Below are 12,288 nucleotides of genomic sequence, written 5' to 3'. Positions count from 1 at the left end.
CCGTTGTTTTTTTGCAGATATAATATTGTTGTACTTTTAAACTCTAAGAATGACGCGACTTTCAGTTATTGTTTATTATGATAGAGAAATTCGAGAAGATGAAACCGGCATTATATTCGTATCAAATGAGCGTGTTAAAATATCATTCAAGAGAAACATAACTCTTGAGGAGCTGATAACGAAGATTCGATGAAGGTTCATGTTGGAAGTAGTAGAAGAATCTCGTCGTTGCAGTACAGATTTCCAACATCATTGTTGCCATTAATTTATACAACGTTCAAATTATCGAACAATGATGATGTTGAAATGATGGTTGATTCTCAAAGTAATTATTTAGACGACGATATTGAGATGTATGCAAAGTTTGTTCAAGTGTGTGATGTTCGGGGTCAGCCATTAAGCTCACACTATGGGCTGGCTGAACAAGTTGACAGCCCGATACAGTAATGTGTAATGATTTTAATGCATAATGGGAAATCCACACCATGGTGCCGGCACATCAACTTCAATGGGGAGACATTCATCTGCAACTCCTTACGATATGTACCGAGGTAGGTCCACAAACAATCTGTATGACAACATCGCGTCCAGTTCGAGGGGAATGCATTCATCTGCAAATTTCTTTGACCTTAATATGAAGATGCCATCGACGCAACAATCTGTGCAGTTTCCATTTGACATGATGGCTTCAAGCTCCAGGGGGAGGCATTCGACTGCGAGCTTTTTCGATATAAATCCAGATATGCCTTCTAGTTCAAGGGGAAGGCGTGCCAGTAGTAGGTTCTTCGACCTAAATGTGGAGAGCATGGAGGAACCATCATCTCCACCAGAAGAACCGCTTCGTGAGCCTGGTGCGGATGGTGCTGAGACTGGACTATTCATTCACCCAGAATCACCATAATTCAACTCCGATGATGATGATGATGTAGATGAAGTTCCAACAAATGTGGCACAAACTGACCCTCCAACACACATGTATGAAGCTAATTATGATGCAATGTACGGGCCAAAATTTGCGGATATGCCTCATCTCGGTGACTATAGATATTACTCATCAATAAATAATGGTGAGTTATCTTTAGGCATGGAGTTTTCAAGCAAGGAAGAAGTGATGATGACTATAAAAAATTACAATATCTGTAATTTTGTTCAGTCCAGAGTCGACCGCTCCATGACCGAAAAATATGTATGCTACTGTGCCCGACGCGAAAACGGATGTAGTTGGATGGTTCGTGTATCGAAAAGGAAGAGGAAAAACAACAGATGGGAACTAACAATATACAACAGTCCTCACACATGTTGTGCTGGAGGAGTAACACCCCCAACCCGTACCCGACTCGAATACGAGTCTGAGGTGTCACATTGACCGTTCAAAACGTTTACTTTGACAAAATTCAATGAAATTCAGTTAGACATTTCCACTAAAACCGAAATAATTTCTATTATATAAAAACATATGATTTTACAAATTGATCAGAGCGTTTCCAGTACAAATCTTTTATCTTACATGCCAACTACATTTCATATGACAAAATACATAATTTAAATCTATATCTGATTGAATTGTGGAAAGGAGAATATGACATGTCTTGCTCCTCTAAACTTCTCTTTTTGCTTTCCAGAACCTACCTGTGAAACACTCACACGCTAAGTAGAGCTGGGTATATGGGTTAAGGCCCGCGGGCTACCCGTTTAACCTGCGACCCATGCGGGCTTCGGGCCTCAAAATTGAAGATCGTTTAAATTGCGGGCTTTTTAGCCCGGACCGTTAAACCCGCGGGTTTAATGGGTATAACCGCGGGCTACCCGTTAAACCTGCTAAAGCCCGCTTAATTTAAAATTTATAAAATTTTAGAGAAAATAAACTTAAAGAATTTTATAGAAAAACAAAAAAAATTATCTATAAATATGATTATACTTATAACTATTGTAGTTCTTAAATTTATTAGGGTGTTTGTCATAATTTTACCGTTGCTTGATATTTTTTTCATTTAAATATACATCATTATCATTTTGGTATTTAAAGATTTTTTTATTTAATTTTGACCTTTATTTTTTTCGTGAAGTATGTTATCCATTTTGTTCTTTAATTATAAAAAGTCACATGATATTCTAATAATATATCACATGACACGTAACATTTGGATTAAAAATAAGAAAGAAAAGTAAAAGAAAAAATTGAAAACATACTTTTCAACTGTATCTTTCAAATTTACTCTTATATTGTAAGTATTTTATTTTATATTTTCATATTATGTTTTAGTATTTCTCTAAAGTATCCATAAAATACAATTATTAGGAACACTTGACAACTTTCTTGTTAGATTTGTATAATGTTTAACTTTGTTGAATTTTTATGTTTGAATTTCTGTTTTCAGACACTTCTGTGTCTTCATATTATAGCCTTGAATAATCGTGTTTTATAAAAGTATAATGTGTTTATTGTTTATTTGTTTTTCAATTTGGTGATATAAGTGAATATTGTTTTTTAATTTAAGTTTAAGTAATTATATCATTATATATATATATATATTAATGATTAAAATATTAAAAAAAATATTATTTTATAATCATTTCCGGCTATTTAAAATAAAATTTAAATATTATTTATTATTTTGGCGGTGTTACCTTCCTTTTCAAGTTGCTCGATCATTTTTAAAGGTGTAGTAAGTTAAAACATTATTTTTATTGCATTTAAAGCATTTAAAATTATTTTTATTAAACGGGTCGCGGGTAAGCCTGTTTAGCCCGTGGGTTAAATGGACGGGCCGCATGCCTTAAAATTCAAAACCGTTTATGAATGCGGGCTTTTTAGCCCGCTCCGTTTAAGCACGCACCGTCAAAACCCGCGGGCTAAACGGGCGGGTAGCCCGTATACCCACCTCTAACGCTAAGTCTATGACTTAGTGAGGCATTAAACACATTAAAGTAACTCTAACTACTTAATCATGCATGAACATATCATATCATGCTATCACACAAAATAATATAGCATTTCATGTAATCAAATGTACACATATACACATCATTCATCATATCCATCATATAATACAATTCATATCACAAAAGCATATACTTTACATGTAATATAAATGTTTATTATTATCTCTTTGTTAGCCCATGTATATATGTGAGAACTGTAGATATGTGAGTCTATTGAGGCTGTGCACTATGCTGTCACCACAGCTCGTATGGGGTCCCACTAGGGGCTATGAATTTTGTCCCGAAGGACCTATGTACTGTATTTGTTCCGAAGGACCACTCTTTAAGAACCATATACATATTTCAATGGATCACATATGTGTCTCATAAGACCCTTTAAATGTTCCAAAGAATACATAAATGTCCCGAAGAACCACGTAGAACCCTCGAATCTTGGCATGCCAACTATACCTCTAGCTCTTCTTACACATAACATGGGCATTTTCACTTATATCATTTCACACATACATTTTCATACCACTTGTTCATATAAGCTCATAGATTCTTTCACATATACATGTAGACATATAGCTTCTTTTCATGTAATTCATATCACTTTTCATATAATTCACATGTTCACATATAACACTTATGATTATATTCATGCATAAATAATAATAATATCACCCATATTAATATTCATAAAATCATGTAATCAAATGTTGGAAGTAGACTCATCACGAGTCTTTTCCACACACATCATATACTAATACATATGCACTCACCTTTGCCTCACTAAGTTTCAATCCACTTTTATGCTTTCATCTCTTTCGATTGAATCTTAACTTGATAATCGTTCTGGAACTTGTTCGTGCTCAATATCTATATAATCATACATTGATCCATATCAGTATTCAATTGATATAAGCTAATCTATTATTTCTTAGACCAAAAGAAAGGTTTATTTCAATTTCCACTTGAAGTGCATTGATACATCCTACCGTGTATCGATGCATCCCTTAACATGTGCATCGATGCATTAATTGCATTCGATATTTCCATTTTTAAGAGGTGCATCGATACACACTGAAAAATTTCTAGAGATTTACCCTTGATGCATCGGTGCACATTGAATGTGCAGCGATGGACATAGCCCAGAATTCATTTTTAAACCCGAAAATCTACTCAAATCAACGCTAATGCTTCATCTTTCATCCCCTTTCATGTTCTCAACTCATATACACATGCTTAAACCAATTTATATCCATATAAACCATCTTTAACTTAAAAATTCTATTCCTTATATGTAGCTCAAGAATTAAACCAACTTTACAATATGTTTTGATTCCAATTCTATGGCTTCTAACTTCTTAATTAGACCATTGACAATTCAAATTTAACTTCTAACTCTAGATATGAACTCTATTTCAAGATTTCACCCAAGAACCTCAAATCTTTAATCCCTCATAACTCCATCATACTTTGGTTTTAAGATAACTTAAGATTTCCTTAAGCTTAGTTATCATCTAACAATCAAACCCCAACCTTAAAATTAACAATTAATCCATAAACAAAAGAAACTCACCTTTGAGCTTGGAGATACGGGAGGAGGAAGAAGAAGAAATAAAACTCTGGATAATTCTCTCCTTTCCCACGTGGTTGCTTATCTTATAAAAGGAATATAAAAATCTTACTTGTCAATTGACCATTTTACCCTTTAATTCATTCAATCATTACTAAATAACCTTCATCATATTTCTAATAAATCATTGAACTATTCAATTATCCTACTTTAATCACCAATTTCTGAAACTTTACAATTTGGTCACTAACCCGGTATTTAGGATGTTACAAATCTCCCATCCTTTAAAGAAAATTCGTCCTCGAATTTTCACTGAACAAATCAATAAGAACATATCTTCTATTGTTCTCATGTTACATCCTTTCTTAATATTTCCTTCCTTTATTTCTTCAACTACCTTTTCCTTTATACATTTATTTACTGTCACTTATCATATACACTTCCATCTAACCTTTATCGTATCTGATCCTTTAACTCATCCCTTTCATTTCTTTATTCCATTATTCCTTTATTTATTCCTTATACCCAAATCATATCTTTCCTTTCATGTTCACATACTCTTATCTTATCACCTACACTCATCTCTATGTACCAATCTTCATTGCATCCTCATAATTTTGATAACCCATTTCTTATATAGGACTTCATTCTTTATCATTTCTTATACTTGTATTTTCTTTCCTTAAGGTTCCATACAAACACTTATCTCATTTTCTACATCATAGCTATCTGATCAGAATACATAACTATACTCAGATTCACATCATAATCAATGAACTCAACTTTATATTTTCCTTCAAACTTATAACTCTATCACCTTTACTATGACAGCTAGTCCATAACATCTGTCCAATCTAGGGCACAAGTCGTAATCAACCAATCATATACATCATGTAATTTCCGTTGCTCAAACTCAACATTTTGACTTCCTTTGTCTTATAATCTAATCATCGATATACTCATTCTTAAACTCTTCTTATCAATCCTTAGCTTTACTCAATTATACAAATCCTCACTATGATTCAAATATACATCTGTATCCAGATCCATTTCATGTTTGGTTATCATAACCTGAGAATATCTTACAATCTTATACTTCCAGTACATTCATATCACATATTCTTGTTAGCCAACGCTAACTTTTTCCATCTTAACTGCAAACCCTTTTCATAAACATACTATTTTTTATGCTCAATGCTATCACTTCGTTTCAAACTCATAAGCTCTGACTTTATACATCTTATACGCTTGTCACTTATTCACTTATTCTTGAGCTCTTTTATATGTACTCACCACATCATTTTATATTTTTAACGTTCTTATGGTGACACTTGTTCACCATATTCTATCTTATTCACATACTAACAAACTAATCCATATCGCTTTTCTGATTCAAAACAATAAAGATCTTCTATCACTATTCTAAAATGATTTCATCTTTCTGAAATCAACCTTTAATCTTATAAGACACTTTATGAGGTTTCCGCTCTTCATCCTGCCTGGCCAGGGCAGGTAAATTGCTATCACTATCAGATTTGTCAGATATTGATTTACTTTACTTTGACAATTTCTATAATCAATTCCTACTACATCATACAAATCTTATTTTATTAGCAAGATAGCATACTCCTTACACTATCAGATCAGAAATTTTCACTTTTAGTTGGTATGTACATATTTTTAAACCTCATTTAACTTTGGTTTAAGCCTAGAATCGGCTAAAACTTAGCTCTGATACCATTAAATGTAACACCCCCAATCCGTACCCGACTCGAATACGAGTCCGAGGTGTCACATTGACCGCTCAAAACGTTTACTTTGAAAAAATTCAATGAAATTCAATTAGACATTTCCACTAAAACCCAAATAATTTATATTATATAAAAACATATGATTTTACAAATTGATCAGAGCGTTTCCAGTACAAATCTTTTATCTTACATGCCAACTACATTTCATATGACAAAATACATAATTTAAATCTATATCTGATCTGAATTGTGGAAAGGAGAATCTGACCTGTCTTGCTTCTCTAAACTTCTCTTTTTGCTTTCTAGAGCCTACGTGTGAAACACTCACACGCTAAGTCTATGAATTAGTGAGGCATTAAACACATTAAAGTAACTCTAACTACTTAATCATGCATGAACATATCATATCATGCTATCACACAAAACAATATAGCATTTCATGTAATCAAATGTACACATATACACATCATTCATCATATCCATCATATAATACAATTCATATCACAAAAGCATATACTTTATATGTAATATAAATGTTTATTATTATCTCTTTGTTAGCCCATGTATGTCCGTGAGAACTGTAGATATGTGAGTCTATTGAGGTTATACACTATGCTGTCACCACAACTCGTATGGGGTCCCATTAGGGGCTATGAATTTTGTCCCGAAGGACCTATGTATTGTATTTGTCCCGAAGGACCACTCCTTAAGAACCATATACATATTTCAATGGATCACATATGTGTCTCATAAGACCCTGTAAATGTTCCAAAGAATACATATATGTCCCGAAGGACCACGTAGAACCCTCGACTCTTGGCATGCCAACTATACCTCTAGCTCTCTTTACACATAACACGGGCATTCTTACTTATATCATTTCACATATACATTTTCATATCACCTGTTCATATAAGCTCATAGCTTCTTTCACGTATATAGCTTCTTTTCATGTAATTCATATCACTTTTCATATAATTTACATGTTCACATATAACACTTATGATCATATTCATGCATAAATAATAATCATATCACCCATATTAATATTCATAAAATCATGTAATCAAATATTGTAAGTAGACTCATCGCGAGTCTTTTCCACACACATCATATACTAATGCATATGCACTCACATTGGCCTCACTAAGTTTCAATCCACTTTTATGTTTTCATCTCTTTCGATTGAATCTTAACTTGATAATAGTTCTGGAACTTGTTCGTGCTCAATATCTATATAATCATACATTGCTACATATCAATATTCAATTGATAAACGCTAATCTATTATTTCTTAGACCAAAAGAAAGGTTTATTTCAAATTCCCCTTGAAGTGCATCGATGCATCCCTTAACGTGTGCATCGATGCATTAATTGCATTCGATGTTTCCATTTTTAAGAGGTGTATCGATGCACTTCCTGTGTATCGATACACACTGAACAATTTCTGGAGATTTACCCTTGATGCATCGGTGCACATTCGATGCACATAACCCAAAATTCATTTTTAAGCCCAAAAATCTACTCAAATCAACTCAAATGCTTCATCTTTCATCCCCTTTCATGTTCTCAACTCATATACACATTCTTAAACCAATTTATATCCATATAGACAATCTTTAACTTAAATTCTATTCCTTATATGTAACTCAAGAATTAAACCAACTTTGGAATATGTTTTGATTCCAATTCTATGGCTTCTAACTTCTTAACTAGACCCTTGACAAGTCAAATTTAACTTCCAACTCTAGATATGAACTGTATTTCAAGATTTCACCCAAGAACCTCAAATCTTTAATCCCTCCTAACTCCATCATACGTTGAATTTAAGATAACTTAAGCTTTCCTTAAGCTTAGTTATCATCTAATAGTCAAACCCCAACCTTAAAATCAACAATTAATCCGTAAACAAAGAAACAATATCCTTAGAATCTAGCTCGAAAGCTCCATGTGTTTTTCGCCCAAGTCAAAGTCTTGTGGATGGAAATTGGTAATCGTTGGTGGCAATCCTATCCAGAATGTCAAATGCCTCTGCTGGTGATTTGTCAAGTAACGTCCCATTTGCCGAGGCATCTAGAATCATCCTCGTAGGTGCATTAACTCCATTGTAGAACATCACCACTTGTGTCTAATCTTGAAAACCATGATTTGAACATTTGCGAAGCAATGCCTTGTATCGATCCCAGCACTCATACATTGATTCGTCATCAGCATGACGAAAAGAAGCAATGTCGTTCCTCAATTGGGTGTTCATGTTCGGAGGATTATACTACAGCAATTTTTTTTGCACAGATCAGTCCAAGACTCCATTGAACCCGCTGGAACGCCACTCAACCAAGACCTTGCCCGGTCATGCAGAGAATACGGAAATAGCTTTAATTTCAAGACATCTTCGTGCACTCCTTGTTGGCGAAAGGAATCACAAACCTCCAAGAAGTTACGAATGTGCTGCCAGGCATCTTCATTTGGCATGCCCCCAAATTACCCTATGGAGTTCAATATATTGAACATAACAGGTTTAAGCTCGAAGTGGGCTGCCTGAATTTCTGGTGCCACAATTCCAGGATTTAAATCATCTAAGATCGGGTTTAAGTGATCACGAATAACACGAGGGATGGCTGCATTCCCAGCATTTGGAATTGCCTTCGACATTCTGATCATCCTCATGACCAATTCCTTGATTTCCAATTTGATACATATTTGCACGTTGATCACGTCTTCTTCTTCTAAAGAGCCTCTCGATCTCAGGTTCAACCGGTTCTAATGACTCGTCCAAATATCTTCTGGTCATACACCGCAAAAAAACTAAAAAAGATAATGAAAATAAAAAGTAAAATTATTTAAAAAAATTAAATAAATAAATAAACAAGTAAAATAATAATGCTATGACAAAATAATTTAACTTCCAGTTGCCAATCCCCGGCAACGGCGCCAAAAACTTGTTCGCTGTTTGTGAGTACTATAAATGGTGCGGATATGTGTGCAAGTATACACAATCGAACAAGTAATAAAGTGATGAGTGAGTATCGTTCTCCACAGGGATTGGGGGAAATCAAATAAGTTTGTCACAGCACTTTACTCTGTCACCTAAGTAAAGTTAGAGATGGTATATATACAAATGATGATGTCGTGGAAAAATAAATGGATGATATGGAAATGGAACGATGGCAATGTAGTAGCAGATGAATATGTTGTGGCAAAATGGATTGTGTGTAGTGCGATCAAATAAAAATGTAAAGGCAAAATAAACTGTAAATACTGGATTTGCTTATAAGAACTTTAGACTCCTCACACGACAATCTACTATGAGAATGAGTGATGGGAGTTACCTAGGAAAATATAAGTCCACTTCTCAGAATGGTTTTACTTTTATGCCTTAACTGCCCGATAGAGTTTACTAAGGGTGCCCTATGCTATCTCTAATTAAGAGACTCGACAGATTGAAGATGCCCTTGGCAAAATCGATTGGCGTTAGCTACTGTAGGGATCCTATTGGTCCAGATAATAGGATATGTCTCGGCAATACCTTTTTGCGGCAACATTAACATCTAACCTATCGCTCATGCACAACTCCTTTTAGTCGAATGAAATCCTAGCCTTATCTCTAAGGTGGATTAGGCCTAGTTACTATCTAGAACCCTTTGCTTATGTGGTTTCTCCCTAATTTCTCTCGAATACTAAGGATATGTTACTTAGGCATTCTCTTGAACACTAAGTAATCACCTAAGGAATGGCTATTCTCATAGCTCCTACAACCTTAAGGCATTAAAATTCATAAGCAAAACAAATTATAACATAGAAAAATAATCATTCATTAAAGAAAATCTTAAATATCCAAAATAAACTCCCACCAAATAGGATTAGTTCATGGTGGGGTTCGAAATAAGCAAGCACAAAGCAAGTTAATCTGTTCCTTACAACCCAAATAATAAATAACGAAAGTAAAGAGCAAAAGGAAGGAGGAAAAGCCTTCGACGTGCACTGCCGGAGCTTCCATCGGCCACCACGAACAGTCCCAGCGATCTAGCTCCTCTCGGACGCCTAGTTCGCCACTCCCTATAGCCTGCCAACGGAGGAATGCCACGGCAAAAATGATTGACGGGAAAAAGAGAGAACTTTTTCTCCGAATTTTTAGGCTCTTGGCGGTTGTCTAAAAATCTCCAAATCCCTTTTTTTTATAAAAAAATCAGGCTTCTTCTTCTATTTATAGGGGAGAATGAACCTAGGGTTTTGTGTTAAAATTACCCTTGCACCCTAAAGTTCATTCCTTTTATACGCGAATTGGTGCAAAGATGGTAACTGACCCCTCCTTTAATGCTGATTGCAGAAAGCACTTTTTATGCCATGACAGATGACTCTTACTAAAAATATATTCTTTGACTTTTTCTGCCCAGAAATGCCGTCCAAGATGTCGCGGCAATCGCATTTTGCTCAGTAGTCTCCTTATGTCATGGCATTTCCTTTTTGCTTGTCCTTGCTCCCAAATCCTGCACATCATTAAACAAAACACCTTCCCCATAATGCAACACTGATTACAAAATAAAATATCGCAACAAACAAAATTTCACCACATGCAACTATATGCTCCTAAATGCATCTATATGATCCTAAATGAGCTTTTAGACAATCAATAACTTAAGTGAAAAGGTCCCAAATATGACCTTTTTACGAAGTTATCAGTAACAACAGTATATACTCAGGATCTTTGGTGAATGATACCATGTGAGAAAGGGGCCATCAATGGCAAGGTGAGCATGAAGAAGAGATAGCAGCAAGTATGCAGTAAAAGTATAACACTTGTATATTGATTGTGTAAAGGACTGTGTATGGAATACAAAACTTCTGTTGTTTATATACAACTTCTAATGTCTAATACAAGCTTAACAGACTTCACAACTGATACTAAACAACCCTAACTGCCACTAACAGCTTCAAGAAGCTCCTAACTGCTTTACTAACAAAACCATGCAAGCTAAGTATGCATACACAATAGCATGGGCACCATTGTTGCTGACTCATCATTCTAACAAGTTTTATGAATATTTAAAAATAATAAATTAGAAAATGATATTATATAGATCACACGTTAAACAGAAATCTGAGATGAGTATTAAAATTTAATTCAATGGTTTTATTCAAATATTTCAAAATCCAATGATTAGCGCAAAGAACCTAATCTTTTTTTAATGATAAAAATGTAAATAATTAAATTAAGCTTATACTAATAGATAGATTGTATGGAAAAAAAGTAGGTGGACTGTTAGCTTCTGATGTAATTATAACATGTAATTATTAGTTAAAGTGTAGCTAACTTTTCTTTGAAAACAATATTAATACAAAATAATGGATCAATCCAAAGTGATCCTTATTAACTTGTTTGGTCGATTCAATTATTTAATTATGGATCGATCCAAAGTGATCCTTGTTACACTCAAGAAGTGTCGTATTGCCATGCCACGTCTCTTTTTGTATATAAAATCATGGATCTTCCTTTGGATCAGAAAAGATGTATAAAAGTCAAATTTGCTTTGTCCTGTCTCATCCAATACCATATGCAATTTCGAAAGGACTAAATTGGCTTACGAGTCAAATTTTCCACAAGGTCATTAGAAAACAGTTTTGACATTCTATAGCTATGGCTATGTCGACAAATATTGAGATACGTATAAAGGCTTAGGTTATTTAATGCATTAGGTCATCTAAATTTATATAATATGTGTTGCGATTTTTTTTTAACTTTGTTACTAAATATGAGTTGTATAGTGTTATAAGAGCAATTAATGGTTGAAATTATTTTATAGATTTTATAAGTTTTTTTATCACTTTTATGTATGTCTCTAAAGATTTAGCCTCATAGAACAATATATATAATATATAAATACACTTTGTATATTCTATGTTGTATGATCAGATCTCTGATAAATATTTTTAAGAGAAAATAACTTTAGTGACTAAAAATGTCTTATAATATACGATTTTAACCAATTTTTTTTGGATTTGCGAAAATGACCAACAAATTCGCAACGCGAACTC

The 12,288-nt window shown here is 34.0% G+C and overlaps 1 pseudogene; it reads right to left on the bottom strand.

Annotated features, from left to right (window-relative positions):
• The window catches only part of LOC120121622, a 28,328-nt pseudogene extending 16,329 nt beyond the window's left edge, over positions 1 to 11,999 (bottom strand).
• Positions 12,000 to 12,288: the final 289 nt, after the last annotated feature.

The sequence above is a fragment of the Hibiscus syriacus genome, unplaced genomic scaffold, assembly GCF_006381635.1.
Source record: "Hibiscus syriacus cultivar Baekdansim isolate YM2019G1 unplaced genomic scaffold, ASM638163v2 tig00001120_pilon, whole genome shotgun sequence".
Taxonomy (NCBI): domain Eukaryota; kingdom Viridiplantae; phylum Streptophyta; class Magnoliopsida; order Malvales; family Malvaceae; genus Hibiscus; species Hibiscus syriacus.
The sequence above is the reverse complement of the archived record's forward strand: the minus strand, read 5'-3'. Positions and strand labels throughout refer to the sequence as shown.